The following is a 21,360-nucleotide window of genomic DNA, read 5'->3' as shown; positions in this document are numbered from 1 at the left end:
GAGAGAGAGAGAGAGAGAGAGAGAGAGAGAGAGAGAGAGAGAGAGAGAGATTTCTTATCATGGGTTTTATTCAAAGAAGTTCCAGGAGCATTGACCTGACATTCAGTGGGAAGGGAAGACGAAGGTAGGATAAGGGTGATGCTGGAGCTGAGTCTGGAATTATGGTCTCACCAGATGGGTCCTGAGACACAGGGTGCCCAGAACCAAAAAGTAAGCATCCCCCAAGGGCACAGAGGAGCTGTCCTGCATCACTCCTAAAATCTGCAGGCTGTGCTCTAGAGGCTGCAGGGAATCTCTGCCCTTGTGGCCCCAAGGGTAGGACTTCCCCCGATCCATGTGCACTCAGGTCATGGAGATTTGTGCTGTACAGTCTCACTCGGGAGGCCCAGGGGCAGGGATCCTGACACTCTGCTTCCCAACAAGTCTGCCTGTGACACCGAGGGTGCTGGGGTCAGGAGGCTCCTCAGAGTGCCAGGCTCTGTTCTTGGAGTAGGAGATTGTAGCTTTCCACACATCAAGTTCAGCCTTGGGCTGTCTGTGTGACTCTGTGATCAGTCCTGATGCAGGAGGCCTTCTGGTGTGTGGGACACAGGGGTCACCAAACCAAGTACCAACACGGATGTCCTGACACTGTCCCAAGTCGGTTATGGTTATGAAGAGGTTCTCTTTGGAAATCTGGGGCAAACCTGAAAGGTAGGCACTTTCACAATTCCCCCTTGAATATGCAAGGACACCCATTGAGTTTTTAGAGAGCAGAGGTCATATGGAGAAGGATTCACAGCTTAATCTCTTATTGATTTGAGTGATGGGCTGAGATCACCCTCAGTCCTGTCTTCCAGGGACGCATCTTCTTTCCTTCTGCAGCAGGAGTACGTGGTCACTAAGTAAAGTAGCTATAACACAAGTTTCACTAGGTTGTTTCAAGGATTAATAGAAAAAAATGAACAAGACGCGGTGTATCTATGTACCAATTGTCCAAAGCAAAGGAAACAGCATGTGTTGCAAACATATACCAATAAAAATGGGGGAAAAATTTAAAAGACAATGCATATTTAAACCCTCAGTGTACTCTCTGGGAGGCCTATAAAACTAGACTGAATCGTCGGTTCTGGAGTGGGAAATTTCAGCTGTTCTAGAACTAGACTTCCTCCTTCCTGTGTCCCATTGAATTTCAAGGCTAGTTATGCAGCTGGCTAGGCACTTGTGGGGGCCTGGGGGTTTTTGTTGGGTGGTACTGGGGATCATTTCTGCTTTTGAATATGGCTTTTGGATTATTTTTTAAGGGGATAGAAGCAAAAGCTTCTTTTCTTGGCCAGAGAGCTGAATCCCAGTAAGGCTGTGGACATTACCTGGTCCTTTTGGACACTCCTGGTGACAACTGGAGGGGCATCCTCAGCACATCACGGGGGCGTCTTAGCCTCACCCAGAAATGGGGACCCTATTCCACTAATCCAAAGCCATAATGCGTTGCTAGGATCCGTACTTTCTCATTGTTTTCTTTCCTTGAAAGCATTGTCTTGTGTGTGTGTGTGTGGGGGGGTCCTTTCAAGAAGCAGTCATTTTTTTCTAAAATAAACTCAAGTGCTTGATGGTACATGTTGGGATTAAGTATATTAATTCCTCTAAAGGGTTAACTACTCTTAGATTATTTTCCTCTTATAGGAAAAACAGTGAGGCCCCTAATCCTTTTCTTCTTTTAATATTCGTGTCAAAATTCTGGTCAGTTGCTATTACTGCTATTTTTATTGTTATTATTAGCCACATTAGTCCTTCACTTGCTGGGAGCCAAAAAATGCTTCAGTGAGTGCAGGGATTAAATTCGATGAGCTTGGTTTAGGGGCAAGTAAGAATGAAATGAAATAAAATTTAATTTATAAGAATTAAAACTGTTGACTTTTCAGCCTTGGTTCTCGGTGTATCTTGGGGACTGGGATGCAATGAAATTTCAGTTTTTCACTGTCAAGAGTGGAAAAGGCTGAGTAGCTCTTAGCCAACTGGTAAATCTTCTCACCAGGGAGTAGAGAGGAGTATTTTTTTTTATCAAATTCTAGAATGTTAGATCTAGAAAGGACTGTAAAAATTTATAAATCATCCCCCTCCCTTCTACAACTGTAGAAACATAAGTCCACAGAAATTTAGGGAATTTAGATGTTTGATTTGCACTTTATCAGCTGCATTGTTATTTACAGTATTTATTACACATTCTTCCCCAAACAGTTATGCTAGGTGTAGTAGGGAAGGTGGTTGCAGCTGTCTTGAAGTTGAAACCATAGATTATGCAATGTTTCCAGATCTGAGTAAGAGGATATCAGAGGTTAGGGTAGAAGCACTTTTGGTTATCTAGTTCAGCAATGCTGTTATCAATAATAATATTCTCTGGAGTTTTAAATGTCCAGGCAGCTCCAGTCTGCATAGTAAAGGGAGAAAAAGTTTCACTTGGCCTGGGTGTTTGCTGAGCAGCGACATTGTTCTTTTATTGAGTGTTACTTACCACATAGATGGTGTGTGTGTGAGTGTGTTTGTTTCGGGGGGGGGGGCGCTCCTGATGCGGACACAGCCCTGTCCCACAGAGGCATCACCACGCTCCCAGAATCCCCAGCTTCATGTTGGGTGGTAGTCACATTTCCCATGAACGTCCACAGAGCACATCTGAAATGCTATTTCAGAGTGTTCTAAATCAGTTTTGTGTCTTGGCGGAGGACTGGAACCCTCTTTTCTAATATTACCTCTGTGGGAAAGTGTTTCCAAGCTCTAAGCAACTAAGCTTACAAACGCAGCTTTGGATTATGATCCACTTTGGTGCCGGGGGCTATCTGTTGAGGGGGAGAAGGAGATGCTTTGCATGTGCAGCCTGGTGGAACCAACTACAAGCGGTTCTTATACTGATCTTATGTTTTTGAAAAATTGTGTGATATGTGTAAACTCTGGAGCACCCTCTGGCTTTCAACCAGAAACACTGGCTAAGCAGCTTCCCTATGAAGCAGGATTTAAGAATCAAATGAGATCCCCTCTGCCCACCGACGCCTTCCACCGAGGCCTCGTGGGGTCATCTGAAATTGTCAGCATCAGTTAAAGCAGAGGGTACAGGTGTGCAGAACCAGGAGGTTGGGCACAACTTTGTGTTAAACCCAGGTTCCTATTCTAATCTTACTTCAAAAAATACAGATTCTCAGACCCTACTCCTGGAGATTCTCATCCAGTGGGTAAAGGATAGGATTCTGTAACATGCAGTTTCTAAAGCCCTTCAGAAACGTCTCATCAAGTGACCTCTGAGTCATGACATTGATTGATTCGCTGATCAGTTCAGTCAATTATTCATCATTTCCTCGGATTCTGAAGTTTGCTCATTGCAGTGTAGGCAGTGGGTCCTAGAGACAGAAAGACAAGAAGAACCCACACACCCTGAGAGAAGAAAGAGGTGGGCAGATGCTGGTATTGTCTGGTGGGATTTGGGGGCTTGGTCTACGGAAAGGCTTTCCAGAAGCCTGTGTTCCCGAGGAGAACAGCTGAGCCCTAGCATATCTTGGCGCCCAAGCGAGAGGCAGGGTCCAAGCCAGCTCTACCCCTCACCAGTGGGGGCCTCTGCCAAGGCACTTGACCTTTCTCTGTCTCAGTGTTCTCATCGTGAAGTGGTACAATCTGGGGACCTCCCCGTGGGGGCTGCTGTTAAGTGCACTGATGCAGAAGACGTGCTTAGAATGGTGGCCTCAAAGTACAGCATGGGTCCGAATCTCCTTAAAATGCTCTTCAAATACAGGTTTCTTGATTCCCCCTCTGTGTTTCTCAGTTAAAACACCCAGAATGGGCCCAAGAATTTGCATATCCGAATTCTCACAGCCCCCATATACTGCTTTCCTTCTTCAGAAATCCACCTACACCATTGAGTCATAGGCATCCACGGGCACTTGGTCATGCCCCCCACTGAGCAAACCCACCTCCCCACAGGACCTGTGGTTCTCGGTCACTCCTGGAATCATCTGTGCACTTATGACACCAAACCCTAAATGCTTTCCTGAGACTTTAAATATGCAGTAAGACCACAAAGCTCATAATGTCCTACCCGTCAGTCAGCCTATCTCCTTATCCACCTGATTCCCTACACTATGAATGACACAATACTCAGTGTACATATTTTCATTCTATAAACAGTCCAAAGAGCATTATAAACAAACACGAGCCATTATATTTTTGCTTGTTTGTTTTGTGATTTCTTTTTTCCCCCTCTTGGGGAGACAAACAATGCAGGAATTTCACTTTAGCAGGCAATTCTTGTACCGTAGCCCCCCTGCCCTGCACCCACTCTTGTTCTGGGACAGAGTCAGACCGGCTTAGCTGACCCGTGGCTGTTCCCGTGTGTGTTGGCACTGCCAAGACTTTCACTGTAACTCTGCATGCTGCGGACACTGCCGAGCCAGATCAGATCCAGAGGAGCACCGTGGCTTTCATCTTGGCATGGAGAGCAGGGGCTGCTGGGAAGGCAGGGGAGACTATTTTGGGCACGGCACATGGTAGCAAATGGAAACAGGGAAACCAGAGACAGGCAGTTTTCCTCTGCCATCTGAACAATATGATGTGTCACGCTGAAAGGAAGAGGGAGAGTTCCATGCTGGGAAACTACTCCTCTGCTGGTCAAAACAGAAGGAGGAAGAAGAGGCTGGGGGTAGAGAGAAAATGCTCTGGTAGGTAGGATTTACAGACGCAAAGCCCAGAGATTGTCTTTTTTTTTTTTTAATAACCAAAAATAGCGAAATGCAAAATAGCTTTAGCCTTTGTTCATTTCCTTCGTCTTACAGGTACTAAGATTTATTAACTTGCTCAAGCTAAGAAACCTGTGCTTTGTATAGCATTGCTCTAGAGCAAAGCTCCACATCCCAGAACTCTTCCCAGATCACCGAAGCCAAGTCCAAATCCTCCGAGAGCCATTCCTTCTGTCCCCTTCAGAGATGTCCCTCCCTTCCCAGGGTGCCTTCCCTTCTTTGCAGGAGTGACAGACCTAACTCAGTGGGCTCTAGCCTCTGCCCAGTGAACACTTCCGATTCCTTGAGATTTACATATGCATCCTTCTCTTCTTGACCTTAGTATTTTTCAGGGAGTTTATATGTTCTTCAGGGTTTTTTTTCGGGGGGGGTGTTTTTTATTTTTTTCCTATCTTTCCAGGAAAATTTCCACGGCAGTTGAGAGCAACCAAAAACTCTAAAAATCACTTACTCATTTCCCCAGTTTGGTGGCCCTGCCTCAGTTCAATGTTTTAGACTGTCTCTCCCTTCATTTCCAGTTTCACAGGAAATAGAAACCCCAGAATGAATATATGTGGTAGCCACCATGCTCAGTCTAGATATCTAGCCTGCTCCAGCTTTAAATCCAGCTGTTTTTATTTATTTACAATTCAGGCACAGGTTGCAGCACAAAGGAAAACAGTGTGGCTTTTTCCTATTAGTCTAATGTCAGTAGGCTCTCCTACAGGTCTTCCCCTGGTAGTACATGTGGCTCCTGATGGGCTGGGGAGGAGAACAGTTATGGGGTGGAACCAGGAAGACTAGATTTTCACTCTCCACAGACTTGAACTGTGACTTTGGGAAAACTGTATCCTTTAAACCTAAAAATCTTTGTAAATAATTAAACACTTATCGAAAATCTACTCTGCACCGTGTGGCCAGATAAATTGCCAGCATCGTGTCTCAGGTAGTTTCTAAATGATACAGTGTAGCAAGCATGATGCAGGGGCATGAGACATGGTGCCAGAAGGTGGGGAGGAGGAAGATCTGTCCCACCCTGCACACTTGCAGAAAGGCAAACCTATGAGGAAATATTTCTCTGGAAATGATACGCTCTGTAAGACCGAGGGCCACGTCTTGTTGCTGTATTTCTAATACCTACAGCAACTCAGTGGTGTTGGGTGGTAATTCCAGGAAAACTACAGAGGCGATTAAAGAGTAGTGGTAGCCAGAAGCTAGTGTGAGGAGTGCGATAAATGGGTAGAGATTGGAGGATTTTTAGGGCAATGAAACCATTCTGTATGCTGTAATGGTGGATGTACATCATCACACGCTGGTCAGAACTCACAGATGGTATAGCCAAGAGTGAACCCCAATGAAACTACAGGCTTTGGTTAATATGCTTTTCAGTACTAATACACACCCTTGTAGGTTCATGCCTCATAATGTAGGGCTTTGATTGTAAGGGAAGCTGTCTAGCACAGAGGCAAATGGTACATGGGAACTCTCTACACTTTCTGATGGAATCCCTTCTGCAAGCCTGAAACTGCTCTTAAAAAATAAGGCAGGTATAGGACATAAAGAGACCTTTCTTCAAAGAAGATACCCAAGTGTCCAATAAGTAAAGGAAACGCTAATCCATCTCATTAGTCATTTGGAAAATCCACATAAAAACCACAATGAAAAATCATTCTACCACCAAGATAGGTATATTTTTTAAAGAGAGAGAGAAAACAAAAAAAAATAACCAACAACTGTTGTTGATGATAGGGAGAAATACGAAACCTCTTCCATTGCTGGTAAGAATGTAAAATGTTAGAGAAAAAAGTTTGGCCATTCACCAAAAGGTTAAACATGGAATTACCGTCCTACCCAGCACTTCTGATCGAGGTATGTGGCTAAGAGAAGGAAAACATCCACCTGCACATGCACGTCCACAGTGGCATCGGTTGTAATAGACAAAAGCCATCAACTGATGAATCCATAAAGTGCTCCTGGGCAATGAGATGTTATTTAGCCACAAGAAGCACATACGAGGGTGCAACGCTACAACAGAGATAAACCTTAAAAACACCACGTGGAACATGAGAGGTCACAATAAATGAATTCATTTATCACGAATGTTCAGGATGAGTAAAGCCAGAGGCAGAAATCAGAACAATGGTTACCAAGGAAGTGGGGTAGAGTGGGGGACGGAAAGGACTGTGTAACGGGGTTGGCGTTTCCTGTGAGGTGACAAAAGTTTTCTAGAATTACACGATAGAGGTTCTTTGTACGATATCACGTGTGTACAAAACTATATGGTGAGACCCTATCTCAAATGAGTAAATAAATACCTACTGCAGTCCCTACAGTCTTCAACAACTTGAATGAATAATTAATTAAAATGATGAGTTTTTCCATTCTGTGAATTTTACTGCAATTTAAAAGCTTTTGTAAACGTTCAAACCAGGTAAGGATGTGAGAAAATACCCATTCATAAAGTTGTAATCACTATGCACGTAATAATCCAGGTTCATTAGAAATAAACTAGCTGGGGCCAGGGATTTAGCTCAGTGGTTTTGCCACCTGCCTCGAAAGTGCAAGATCCCAAGTTCAACCCCTAGCACTAAAAATAAATAAATAAAAATAAACTAGCTGTCTATAGATAATCTCAGAGGCATGTAATCCATATAAAGTCAAGTTGCCTTGGGAGTCAGTCTCAGCGAAGTGTTAATAACAAGAGTAGCAAAAAGCGGCAGCCTAGTCTCAAGATAATATGAAAGTTTTGATCTCTTAGGATAATCCCTTAACAAGTGAAAAGAAGTTTACCTCCATCCTGTCATATGAACTATTGAGTGTGGTCTAATCTCGCTCAGAGTCCAAATCCTGTCTGTCTGGGTTGAATTTAGCTTTTCTATCTGTTCCCTTGGGCAAGTCATTTGTTTAACCTTTCTGTGCTTTATTTTCTATTGGCTAATTATAGTACAGTAGACCCTTGACTTACAAACTCAATGGGTTCCCGAGGGCTGGTTGTAACTCAGGTTGGTTGTAGGTCAGTACAGCTGAGATCTGGATGCTTACCTGGGTACACACTCTGGATAACAAGAGGCAGATGAATCTTTCATTCACCCAATTAACCCAAGTTGTTTGCATGTCAAGTTTGTCATAACTTTGGGGCCCAATGTATCCAACAGGGCTGCTGAGGGTTAAATAACTTGATGGAGCTTGGCATATCCTAAATGCTCCATAAATGTCAGCAAACAAAGCCTGTCTTCTGGTCCCCTATCACCCTCAGTCCTTGGCACTTGTTAACCTTCTTCCTTCTGCTCCAAACCCTGCCCACGTCAGCCACATGAATTCCTTTCTCTACTCCTGTTAGCATTTATGTGGCTACTGACTTTTGCTTTTTCAGAGACAAACCCAGTAAGGCCACCGTGGTTACCCTTCGTTCCTTCTCCCCTCTACCTTCCGTCCTCCACAGGTCCTCAGCTCTCAGAAGTTCCCTTAGCAGGGAAAGGAGGAGTCAGCGGCTGTGCAAACTTGTAGGGAACCCTTACCAGGGTGAACAGAACCTGTGAGAGGTGGGAAATGGCCAAGATCCATCTGCAGTATCTAACAAGTGCCAACACTGTGCTAAAGGCTTTGTGTATCATCTCATTCAAAGTTTGCGCTTTCCAAGATTTGCAGAAGCATCCAGATTTGCAGAAACAGTGAACATGTTACTTCTATAACCAGAACATTTTACCTTCTATAAACATCTATGCACAAAAATATAGGTACTATTAAGATGAAAGTCAAATTGTTGAAGATTGTAGGAACTACAGTAGGTATTTACTTATTTGAGACAGGGTCTCGCTATGTAGTTTGGGCTAGTCTTGAACTTACTATGTGGTCTAGATCGGCCTTGGACTCATGGTGATCCTCCAGCCTCAGCCTCGGGAGTGCTAGCATTACAGGGGTGAGCCACCACACCAGGCTTTCTGGTTGTGGATGTTGTTTTTTTACCTGGAAAGGGGAGGCTTGACAGAGTCAGACATCACAGCCATCCTCAGCTTTCTCAGAGATGGGGAAGAGAACTTGAACTCAGTTCTGGGGCCATTTCAAAAGGAGAGTTCTAATCAGTGAGAGAAAATTCTAGGGAAGAAAGCTTTTGCTCCCTGGAATAACGTTCTTTTAAAAATTCCTTTCCAAATGGCAATTTATCTAAATCAACAAGTATTGTTGATTCGTGCATCCTGAAGAAGGCTGGAGAAGTCTAAGATCATTTTTAACTCTGAAGATGTTTGCTTGACACTCTGTTTCTAATAATGCAGGCCAATCAGTAGAATGGAGAGGGTTTGGGTGTGTGTGTGTGTGTAAATGAGGAATAACTGATGCTTATGGGCTGCTTCGGTGCAATGCTAATCTTATTAAGTAACAGAGAGGCTGCAGGAGAGGCCTGTTTATGCAGCAAGTAGGGAGATGACAGGCGCAGGACAGTCAGGGCTGCTGTCCCTGCTCAGGTGAGGTGCACCGCAGCACCCTCCCAGGCAGATCCCTATTAGGGTCGCTTGCATAATTCCTTCCCTGCCCCAGGCGCCGGCTGTACCCTGGGAGCCGGCTTCCTGATCCTCCAGTCGCTTTCTCTTCAGAGTAGATCCTCTGCCGGTTCACTTTCTCGGGCGCAGATCTTCCTGGATTGCTTCGCCTCGGTCTCAGCCTCCCCGCCTCGCCGGCCGTCACAGAGTCCTTGTCGCCTAGCGAGTGCTCGGCGAGTCTGGGGCTCCCCATCTCAGGCACACAGGGCGTCCCTCCGGTAGGTGCCCGGGACCCTGCCACCCCGACCCCGACCCGGGAAGCCTCAAGGGGCTGGGTTTGTTTGGAGCAGCCGGGTCGGCACTTGGGGGCGCTGGGGGCGCCGTCTCCACCGTCCTCTCCACCGTCTCCACCGAGCGGCCTCAGAGCTGCTGGGTCCGGGTGTGTCGCGTGGGGGGGAGAGCGGGTGGTGCGGCCACCGCGGACCCCAGGACAGCCCAAAGGGGATGTGGCCAGGACCCTCGGACTCCGCCCAGACCCTGCCAGGACCCCAGATCCTCGAACCCTGGGCACCCCAGGTGAGCACACCGGACCCCTCTTCCCTGTGCATGCACAGCAGTCTCGCGCCAGATCTGGTGTCTCGGGGTCCCGGGACGGCATATGGGGTCCAGCGCCAAGGTCCCGTGGGAGGTCTTGGGCCACCCTCCAGGGGGCGCAGCTTTCCAAAGCCCTCGCCTGGCAGTTCCGGAGGGGACAAAGGTGGGCTGGGGGTGAGGCTCGCACTTGGAGTCCCCGCCCCGCCCCCCACCCCAGATCAGGCTCAGGCACCTGAAAATTACCTGGGCTGGACTCAGGCAGTCGCGGGGTCCTGGGCATCTTGTACACCACCTACCACGGGGCCTGGGTTTTATTTCAGTTTAGGATTTATTCCAGATACACTGTCTTTCCTGTCCCCACTGATGCAGCAGAGTGTGGTTTGGACACCTCCCTGCCCTTTTCAGGGAAGGGACAAGAGCATCTAACGAGTGCATTGCCCGGCTGGTTGTGTGTGTGTGTGTGTGTGTGTGTGTGTCCTTTTTTAGTGGGAAAAACATTTTCTGGGCTCCTCTGCTTCAAACAGCCCCCCATTTTCCCACTCATGCAAATGAAAGGACGTAACAACCTACCCTTCGGCTCCCACCTGGTCCCCTTCAGCCAGGACCACACTGTGGCAGGCTGAGGCTTGAGGAAAGTAGGACATTGGTGCCACGCAGCTCAACTTCCATGCCTGCACCACCCTCGGTGACACTGACTTCAAAACTCAGGGCAGATGTGGCGCAGCCACAGGGTGACACTCGCTAGCCGGCCTCCTACATCTGCCGGCACAGGGAAGATAGATGGATGCACAGAAGCTGAGGCCGAGAAGCAGCTAAATGCTGACTGGGGCCGGCAGGGAGTGAACATTTGGCTGATTTCAGTGCAGCCATTGATTTCCTGAGCCTCAGAGCTATTATATTAAGTACGATCTGTGTTTGAGTTCAATTCATGTAGAATGTGAGCAGCGCTTTGCTTTCCAGTCAACTGCAAATTGAATCAGCATTTGTGGAGCAACTATTGCCTGAGACCAGGCCTAGATTGTCCTGAACTAAAGGGGCAGGATGTCAGCAGGATTGAAAATGCCTAATGCACACAGATCCTAGGGAGTTTGGGAACCAGCAGCGCCTTTCCCCGGGGACGAGCACTGAACAGACCAAATGGGGACCGTGGGCTTCTCTTGTGCAACTCTTTATTACACACTTTGAAGAGCCACTTGCACACTTACTTGCGCACAGTCCTAGATAGGTCAGGAGCTAGGCTTCTCATTACAAGACCAACTCTAGCCTCAGGGAGGTTTCGTTTTCCTCTTCCTCTTCCTTTCTTTGCCATCCACTCAACTGATGCCACCAGCTGTGTGCTGTGCAGGCCCTGTGCTGGGGCTCAAAAGAATGAGGCCCATATTCCCTAGAATGGAAGGATGAGGAAATAGGTGATAATGATTCCACATGGTGAGCGTTTAGTGCTGATGAGAACAAGTTGTGGGAGCTCAGAGGAGGCAGGGTGGCAGGGATCGGGAAGAGTCTGCGGAAAGCACAGGTTTGGACTGGATCCCAGGGGGTAGTCAGAGCCCCCAAGCAGGTGCTGGGCATCCCACATAGAAAAAGAGTCACCTAGGAGTCTGAGGTGTGGGTGTTGGGGAGTTGGAGGAGGTTCCACTCAGCTTGGATCAGCCTCTGCCCTGCCCTGGAGGAGGAACCCTGCAGACTTTATGGGAAAATGATTTAATCTAATGTATAATTTGAAAAATGACTCTGTAGGTGGCAAGGAGGAAGGGTTGCAGAAAGGAATGAACTCAGCTTGGAGTTTAAAAAAATAAGTCATAAGATGCCAGAACCAGGAGACAGTGCAGAAAGGGAGAGAAGAGAAATCTACAGAGACCTATGCAGAGGAGAATCCCTGGTACTTGGTCACCAGACAGGCAAGGACTTGGGAAGAGGACTTTAGATATGAAAAGGATGCTGAGGCTTTTAGCTGAATTGGGGACGAAAGAGGACGAGCAAGTTTGAGAAAGATGGGGAATTTTTCTTTTGAACATGGGAATGAAATTGCTCAGTGGGCACTTGTATTTCTTCCTACCTGGTGCTTACTTTTGACTGAGGCTCCTGACGTGTGACCTTTGAAGAAGAAGGCCAACCAGGGCCCAGGAAGTTGTTTCTGCTTTTATGTCCAAGAGTGAATGTATTAACTCAGTCATTCCCACTACCGATCTGGCCAAGTGTGAATAATGATAATCCTGTCTAACCTTCACTTAGCTTGCTTCCTATGTGCTGAGCACCCAGAAGTTAGACTTGTCCGTGGATTATCACCTTCGTCCTGCTGGTAACCTATGGCAGGCACTGCTCTCACGTAACTGAAAAGGAAACCAGGGTGAGGAGAGGGTGCCTGTTCAGGTCACTCGGCCAGTAAGAGGTTCTTCAGCTCTGTGTTGAAGCCCTGAGTTGCCAGTGTGACTTACACAGTAACATTAAAATCATTCCTCCTTAGCCTCGAATGTATTTTGTCCCCGTGTTTGAGTATTTGTGGCTGATGCCATAGATGAGAATTGGAACTGAGTCCGGAGGCCTGGTTGTCGGGCAGGGCTTTGCAGCTGATATACTGTGCTTTTGTAAACTCACATCTCTGTTCAGGCTGTAGTTATTTTAAATCTGTGTAACCCCAGGAGATGACATCGGCTTAATGCTCACTTAAGGAGTCTGTATCCTGAAAGGATTTAAGATCCTCCTACAAAATTGATTGGTTTGGGTTAAGATGATGCCTACCTGGTAGCTTTTATAACAGGATACTTAGGAAAGCATGAACTCAAACATCTGCTTGTTCTTTATGGCTTGTATGAATCAGCACACAATGCAGGCCTACTGGGGCGGGGGACTGATGTTAGGGAGAACCCTGCACAGTCCCTAAAGCAGGGGAGTATCCAAAATCACTGACCACATTCTTTACTTTAGACGTGTTACTTAAACTTAGAGCATTTCCTCATCTCTGAAAAACTGGACAACTAATGCCCATGTCGTAAAGTTGATGTGAGGATTGGAACAGAAAATGTAAACCAGACACCATTTACAAATTGGCCTCGTTGACCATGCTCAGAAAATGGGAGTCCCCACCCCTTGTCCTCAGGGTAGCAGACATGTAGAAAGGGAAGCAAACTGTCCCACTGCAAAGTTTCCAGAAGAGCCACCCCTTTGTTAAGTATCATCTGTCCATCTTAGAAAAAAGGACCTATTGGGAATATAAAAAGAGATTCAAAATGTGAATCTCTCTACTACTCTTTAAAATATTGACCTCTTGTATGTAAGGAGCACTTTCCTTGACTGAACTTTGGATTCTTCTTTTTCTAGTCTATACAGAGGCCAAGTTGCTGTGAAGAAATGTTACTGCTTATTGTGACTATAAAGTGCTGACCATCCTTGTGTTACCAAATGCTAGGTGTCATGCGTTGTAGTTTAAATTCATCTTGTTGAGGAACAAAAGGGTGTCAAATTTAACTGAAACTGCTTTTTAAATATATAGTAAGTTATGTGACTATGGATGGCACTTTCTAGAAGTTAAGGAGTGCTTCCCAAAATAGCTCCAATTTCCTGTAATTCAGAATAGTCACAGAAATATTTTCTGTAATGGAGAGGGAAAGGCCTACATTTTCGTATCTGATCTCCCCACTAAGCACACTGAAACAAGGGATGAAAGACAGGGTTCCCAAGCTTTGCAAAAAATCACACATAAAAACACACTGTCATGATTATTTTTGGACAAAAGAATTATGTAGTTTTGAGCTCGGTGTAGCTTTTATTACTCTTTCCTTAGTTCTTTGTGGAAATAACTGCTTCATGCATTCATGTGACAGTTGTGCCTGCTGCAAAGCTTCATAAAATATCCTGGGGCCATGGGCCGTGCCTTGAACTTCCTGTACCCTGTTGGGACACAGGGTGAAAAGCATGAAGTTGGCACAAAGAGGCTGGGATTCCAATCTCAGGGCTGTCACTTCCCAGCTATGTGACCTTGAGCTTCTCATCAACCTAATAGTCATAGGAGCTGGCATTTGTCACACGTGGACCCTGTGCCAGACGCTTTGCTCAGCACACTACATACGTTGTTGTCTCGTTTAATCCTTTTGACAACTCCTGGGCAGGTTACTATTGTCCCTGTCCACGGAGGAGCACATCCTGAAGGTGAAGGTCTCTGAGTGACAATTATCTACCCAATTGGGAACTAATACAGCCCAGTAGATGGCAGGCTGACTAGATAGGAAGTGCTTCTCTGTAACACACTGAGAAAACTGTGTCTCCTCATACAAAGGACTCATTTCCTCTGAGAGTCATTTATTTGTAATGAGCACCAGGCTTGGGCAGTATGGGGCTGACTCTGCCATTACCTGGAGCAGTCTGGCAATTGGGAGAGAGAGACAAGAAGTGAGGCTGACTGGGCAGGGTTTCAGTACAAAGGGAGAAGGCTGAGGGTGAGTCAGAGCCAAGGGCGAGGAAGGGAAGGGACTGTGGAAGGGGTGAGAAGAGAAGCTGTCACTAAGGTTCACCGAGGGTGCAGAGTTCTGCTCTGGGAGGTAAGCACAATCCCTAGGGTTGGCTGAGGTCTGCTCCCATGTGGGACCTAACTCTTTTGTTGTTGTTGTTGGTTTTTTTTTTTTTTTTTTGAGATCTCTTTTTCTTACCAAATGTGCTTTCCATAAAAATGTTGAAAAACACAAGAAAGTTAGAAAAATTAAAATCACACACATCACTGAGCAAATTCCAACTAATGTGAACATTTTGTGTATTTCCCTTCAGTCTTTTTGTATGTATATTTTGACGTAATTGGGACCAAACCATAGAGAATTTTGGGTCTTGTGTATTTCACCAAACCTTTTCAATCAATACCTTTCATGTCAGGGTGACTTTGGACATTGTTTCAGTCGCTTTCCCGTATATAAGTTACCATAATTCATGAACCCTCTTCCCTCCTGTTGGACTTTAGATGGCTCCCAGTTGACCAAAACATCCTAAGTAATACTTCACTGAGCATCCCTGACTGCAGTCTTTTCCATATTTCAAGTTATCTTTTTCAGGTAGATTCTTAGAAGTGGAAATATGGCTTCAATAGATGGACCTTCTTAGAGGCTTTTCCTAAATATCTGTACGGCTTTTAGGTGCTTTTCTGGGAGGTCATGGTAATGGTCACTCCCATAACCCAGTGCTCAAGAGCTCAGCGCATGCCTGCTGGATGTGATGCGCTCTTTCTGGTGGAGATCAGTGCTGGAGGGTGTTCCATTTCCAGGAGGCATGCAGCCTAGAAACACTCGCGCCTTGCTCGTTCAGGGAGGCTGGACTTTGGGAGCTGCAGATGAGTGGGAAGGGGGGTCTCTTAGACTTATCTGGGTAAGGGTCTGCAGGAAGTGGATGTCAGTGGATGACCTTCTCTCCTGACAACAACAGTCTCTGAGGGTGATGGGAACTGGCCAGGATGAAGCCAGCTCTGCTTAAGTGTGGGCCGGCTCACTCTGCTTCTTCCAGCCTCTCGGTTCAGCACAAGGTGTGCAGACCCTGGAGTGAGAGTGTGAGTGTGGATGCGTGTTCACAGGGTTGTATTTTTGGCAGCTGGATAGGCTTCTGTCTCTGTTTGGGTCCTTTGGGTGAGCTTCAGCTACACATACCTTTCCTCGCCTTTCCTAAAGGTGACACCATGCAGCGTGCACGTGCAGGATAAATAACTAGGATAACCAGTGAAACTGTTCAGAAAACCGCCTAAATCTTCATTATCCTAGAGTTTTAATTTGATGACTAATCAGATTAGTCTCCCCAAAGAAAAATAGGCCACCGTATTGATTCTTTTGACTACACTGACCAATTTATTGAAGTGAACAGCAAGCAAATTTTAATTATTTCCTCCCATAAAATTATCTGAAAGACAGGCTAAGTTAATATATATATATTTTTTTTTTTGACTTGTATAACTGTTAAAGCCAAAAGCCTGGTAAATGCTATCTGGCAAAGAGAAATCAGTATTCAAATTTTCCTTTTCTTTGGATGCTTAAAAATTTGTCAAGAAAAAGCTTACTTGATTATAGGTATCAGCACATGAATTTTGCAATAGAAAGTGGTAAATTCAGATGAATTAGTGCATAGTTCAAACAAAATTTTATTTGCTCAAGAAAAATCTCTCAGCCTTGACAAATAAAACCAAAGTACATTCATGAATATGTTAATATTTTCCTTCTGTGTGCATTAATGATATTCATTGGAACTTCTTATGATGCACAAACAACATTTATTAAAATAAAAGGTTAAGTGTCAAGAAAGATAGTCAGCAACTGTCATTTCACAAAAGTGTTTATTTTGTATCCTTTATTTTCTTATTTCTTTGTCTCATAGTGATTTTCTGTTCCACATGCAGCTGTTGTTTAGCATTAAACTTCAAAATTTGACAAGGTTTCATTTAGGGGAAGCCCTGGATTGGAATATGTGCTCTCTCAGATTTGCCAGAGGTTGCCTTCCCACCTGTGTCTACAGCCCATCACAGGGCACAGTGGGAATTCTTCTCTCACACTCTGGACTGTTGTTGGGATTTGGCCTTACAGACCTCATGTATGGGGGAAGGGATTCTCTCCCATTCTGTGTGCACAGTGGGAGGCCCCATGTCTTTTGCTCTGGAAGGTTAGGAAGCTTGCACAGCCTCACATGTGTGCAGATGACTGGACTGGGAAAGGTCAGCCCCAGGAGGGGTGAGAGAAGAGGGAACCTGCTCTGTACCCCATGGCTCCCACAACTGCTTGTCTTAGCCTGTGCAAAAACTGCTCAGAGGATGGCAGTGGAAACTGGGGATGCTAAAAGTGTAGAGAGGCCTTGAGGGACTCAGTAGCTTCCAGTGAGTCAATAGCTTGTGTAGGACATGGGGCAGTGCATAGTGCCTGATGGGGGTCCAGGGGAAGGGTTCTGCTGGCCTGGCTTTCTGCTCCTTCATCCTTTTTCCTGTTCACCTGGACAGCTCCCAGGAAACCACTGTGGAGAGCGCTGGTGGGAAAGAGTATGATGATTCTGGGAACTACCTTCAGGGTCTCTAGAGTGGAAACTGCCAAACACAGTTGGTCCTCATGACATTTCCAGTTTTACTGTTTAAAATCTCACTTGCAAGTGTGACTCCACTTATCCCAAAGGCTTCTGTCTTGGGTAATGGGGACCAGACACAAGCCATGCCTGCTATGTTGCTTCTGGTCCTGAATCCAGCCCTTAGTCCATCACTGTGATGTCCTCATAGCCAGCCCCTCCCTGCTATTGTACTGCAAGTCAGGCCAAAGCAATATGATAGGTTTATTTTGTCTGAATGGAATTAGAGATGTCTTAATGGATTTTCATGAAAACTAATCCTAGGTATTTTTAGGATAGTATAAATTTCAAGGGCACATCTTATAGAAAAGAAAACCCAAACAGTGATACAGTTCAGAGACATTTGCCTAACTGGTCATCAGGACCTAATTCCATATATTTGGGAAGCTGATGGAGTAAAGTTTCCAGCTGATCATAAGGACACCCCTCTTTCTCTGTCCCCACCCAGTTCTCCCCAACCTCTGGTTCCATTTTTAGAAGCAGAAACACCACATTGCTTCAGAAAGCTAAAATAATGCTACCTCCTCCCCGCAAAATGGGACAATAAAGATATAGACATACTTCATCTTCCAAAAAGGAAAAGTACAGATGGTAGAATATACTTACTTAGCAGAGGGAAATTTTAGAAATGATGATAGCAATAGTAATAATAAAAGTTATCATTTAGGGCCAGATGACTAATACTTAACCTTGATTCATTATCTAGTTGGTGTGAGATTATCTCTAAGATACTTGTTTTAGACCACTTTTATTGTTTTACTTATTCCTTTTGTGATCAAATCAGCCTTTTTGTAGTGATTTTCTAACATATCTAAAAATTGTGTCTTTTGCTTTGGGGTTTTTACTATTGTGAAATTTTAACACAGCCTCTGCAGTATCCTAATCATTGCTTGAGCAAACTGTTCTTATACCTCTTTCCTCCTCAGATTGTTAATTTTTAAAGACAATGTGTTAACCATGATGACATTTTTCCTGGATTGTAGGGATGCTGTCAGTCAGGCCTTTTGTCAATAACGGCAAGGTAAATGCTACCAAATATGCACATTTCTTTTCCTAATTGCAAATTGACTTTTTTTTTGTAGCTACTTATTAGAGAACCCCAGAGGACCAATACTAATAACTGAAACACAGCTTCTAAAGACCAGATATTATTTCTTCAGCTTCCCACTCTAATAAGTAATAAGCCAATAAGTTGTTTATAATAAAATTAAGAAATAAACTAAGACACAATTGCATACAATCTGCAGATATAGAGTGTCAGAGAATTGCTAGCTGTAATAACAATCTGAGTAAGAGCTGTTTAACCAATGAGAACCATTTAGAATGCACTGCAAATGTACATAAAATTTTAGCTGGACACTGTTTCATCTCTATTCCTTGAAATTCCTGTCTTCTTTCAATTCAATCCCTTCTATATTTCCTCCAGTGCTTGTTCTTGTTGCACCTGTGCTTACAGCACACACATAGCCTCACCTTTCTGTATCATGCACTCACACAGTCAGTGACCTCTGCTGCCCACAGACACTGTGCTGACCCTGAGGGTATGAACCATTAAGACACAGACCCTGTCTTAGTGAATTCGTAGTCCAGTAGGCAGCAACCTGCTTCCTTGTTTACCTGTGACCTCTCCAGGACGTTAAGCACCCTAGGGTTGAAGACCTGGCTAACTCTTCACCCAGTCCCTGCAACCTGAACCATAATTATCATAAGAGCTTGTACGTCGGGGCACAGGCTCAGTGGTAAAATGAACTGGTGACCCGTTGTATCCACTCTCAATAATTCAGAAGCACAAACGTGAAGATATCAACACCTTTGAATGTCTGTAGAGCCTTTGTTCTCTTTGCACAAGTAACCATAAAAATAAGTAACTGCACACAATGAGTTTGTCTCCTTTCACTTGGCGAGTGTGCATAGATGGCTCCTTTCTGGAACGTGACCTTGTACCACCTCCCTGTCACATATCAGGGCACCGAATGTGATGAATGTCTGCGTCTGAACTCCCTGCAGGCAGATGTGCTAAAGGCTTCTTCTGTCTCAGAATCAGATCATTTTGAAGTGCTCCTGCTCTGGTAAGGGCAGTGTCTCTTCTCCTCCTTTGTGGAACCTGGATGGAAAGCAAATTAACGGGCATAATTGTGAGCATTGACTGGACCCCCATGAAGCCCAGGCACCAGACTAAAGACTTCTCCACATGTGTTGCGCCTAGGGCCTCTCAGCAACCCTGGGAGTCCATTCTATTTTTACCCTCATGTTATTTAGATGAGGAGGTTGGGATCATGGAAGATGAAGAACTTGCTTAGGGTTTGCAGGTAAGAGATGGGAGGATCCAGGACCAAAAATAGCCTCTTAGTCTCCAAGCAGCTGGTTCTTGTCCAGGTGGTATATGGGGGCATTCATAAGGACTGAGGAAAGATTTCCATAGGGTACCTTTGAAATTTTGTGTTTTCAGTATTTCAGTTGTAATCTAAAAATAATATCAGCATATTCTGGGTGATGACCTTATGATGAAGAATACTGCCACATGATCTCGATACCTGAATTTTGGGGGTTGTTGCTTTGTTTTCTTATAATCAAGTTGCTGCTGATGGCTGTTAGCTGCTTTGAACTCTTGGAGTGAGCTGTAGGCTCACATGGAAAAGGCTGTGCTCACACAGTGTGCCCAGAAAAGGCTTGCTTTGTTTGCTAGGAGTGAGGAAGCATGGGAGAAGGGTCTGACTGCAGAGCAGGCCCCAGAGCATTCTGAAATCCAAAACAGCTATGAATCCAAGTCATAGTGCAAATGGAGAAGAACTTTCAGCAAAAATGTCAGCAGGTGAATAGTAAGTCAGTGTTGTTCATTTGAATTGAATTGGTTTTATAATTTCACTTGCATCTGATTAGAATATTCTGTTGGAGTTTGATTTTAAAGATGTAAAAATTTAGCTTTATGTTTTTAAATATCATTTACAGTAAAACAATTTCAGTCAAAACTGAGAGAGGAGGCCTGTTTTTTCCCTCAGTAGGAATATCCCTAAGGATAGTGTTTTTTTCCCTAAGTGGTCTGTACATTGTTCAAACTTGAGTTCTGTATGCCGAATTCCTTTGTGTTGTCTAAGGGAAAACCTACCACTCAACAGAAAAGCTCGGCCACCCACCAGGGGCCTGGCCAGCCTACTCTAGGTCTTTCTTGAGGACTAAGCAGCTGAAGTTTCCTTTCAAGTTGTGACTGCTAGCTGGAAAGGGGAGGGTCTGACCTTGAGGAGACTTCTCCATCACTGAGGGTCTTGAATGCATCTCTGGCTGCCCCCATCAGCCAAGGTGCTGTTGGAGTCTTTGTCTCTCTGTCCTTATTCCAGTGATGGACAGCTGCTTTTGCACGTCACCCTGATGTATAATCATCTTCCCATCACCACTAGGAAGATTTGTGACACAGGTAGCAAGCAAGCTGTACCAGCCCTGCCTAAGCAAGGAAGATAATGGCAATGCATTGGGATTGGAAAGGCTTCTGGTTTAGAAGGTCCCTGAGTCTGTCCAGACCCTGAGAGCAGGTGATCCCTGACAGTGTCTTCAGTGCTTTGTGTGGATGACGAGTCCTTTGCAGGACTGTGAATCACCAGGACACAGGACAGTGAACACGATGGAAAGGGAGGAAAGGCCAACTCCACAGCAGGTGGGCATGGTGCGTGACAGAGGGGCAGACAGTCGACAGCTGGCAAGAAAATGCTGGCTGGAGAGCAGTGCCAACCTTGGGTAGCCTCGGGACATCCTGTGACAGAGGGAACTTTTTTTTTCCTGTCTAACTCACTGTCTTCTCATTAATTACAATTGTAATAAAAATGTGTGGAAAAGTGTCCGGAGCTATAGGTTCCCAGAAGAGTTTATTTTCACTCTCCTTGGTATTATTCGCTGACAACCTGCACAGGGAGAGGAAAGACTGCGGAGGGGGTTTCTTAGGGACTGGGCAACAGCACCAGGGTGGCCAGGACTTTCCCAGGAGAGCCTTGATCTCCCCTTAGCAGTTTCTGCCTCAGTTTCCCAGTTTACATCACAAAGGGATCTGTGAACTCTCTCATCCTTTGTAAATGCTGGTCTTTGCAGATCATTATAGCACCTTTAGAGTTAGGGCTCATGAAAATGATCGCTGGTGGAGATTTTTGTGCTCATCTTTAAGTCTAGGGCAAGGGTTAGGGGGGTTCTTTCTTTTGTGGCCTCCAATGAGTAGAAAGGTGTTTGATAGCTTTTCAGGATGTACTTAGGAAGAGCTTGGACCGTAAGCTCAAAGTATATACACATGCTTCCTGTTCACCATTTCATGGTAAGAGCTGTGACATCCCTTTCTGTAAAATTACTTTTAACTGTGTTGCCTCCTGCAAGGTGCTTCCCCCAAGATCCTCCTTCCAGGGGAAGCAAGACAGCACCAATTCTGTAGGGATTGGTTACTATTTTTATACTTTGTTACAGTTTTAGTGTTATGTGACAAATTTGCATTCAGGAGATATTTG

General features: G+C 45.2%; 1 protein-coding gene across 5 annotated transcripts in view; it reads left to right on the top strand.

Moving 5' to 3' along the window:
* The window catches only part of Rcan2 (regulator of calcineurin 2), a 188,298-nt gene that overhangs the window by 20,507 nt on the left and 146,431 nt on the right, over positions 1-21,360 (top strand). For 2 of the 5 annotated variants that reach the window (XM_010617757.3, XM_010617761.3), the window contains exon 1: positions 9,142-9,492. The exons of 2 other annotated variants lie outside the window; for them this stretch is intronic. The gene's annotated coding sequence lies outside the window, so the exon portion shown is untranslated. Of the gene's footprint in view, positions 1-9,141; positions 9,493-9,523; positions 9,791-21,360 lie in introns of those variants that run through there. One more of the 5 variants, XM_010617760.3, reaches the window with a different exon arrangement.

The sequence above is a fragment of the Fukomys damarensis genome, unplaced genomic scaffold (genome assembly GCF_012274545.1).
Source record: "Fukomys damarensis isolate Sample0158 unplaced genomic scaffold, DMR_v1.0_HiC HiC_scaffold_20, whole genome shotgun sequence".
Lineage (NCBI taxonomy): Eukaryota > Metazoa > Chordata > Mammalia > Rodentia > Bathyergidae > Fukomys > Fukomys damarensis.
The sequence above is the reverse complement of the archived record's forward strand: the minus strand, read 5'-3'. Positions and strand labels throughout refer to the sequence as shown.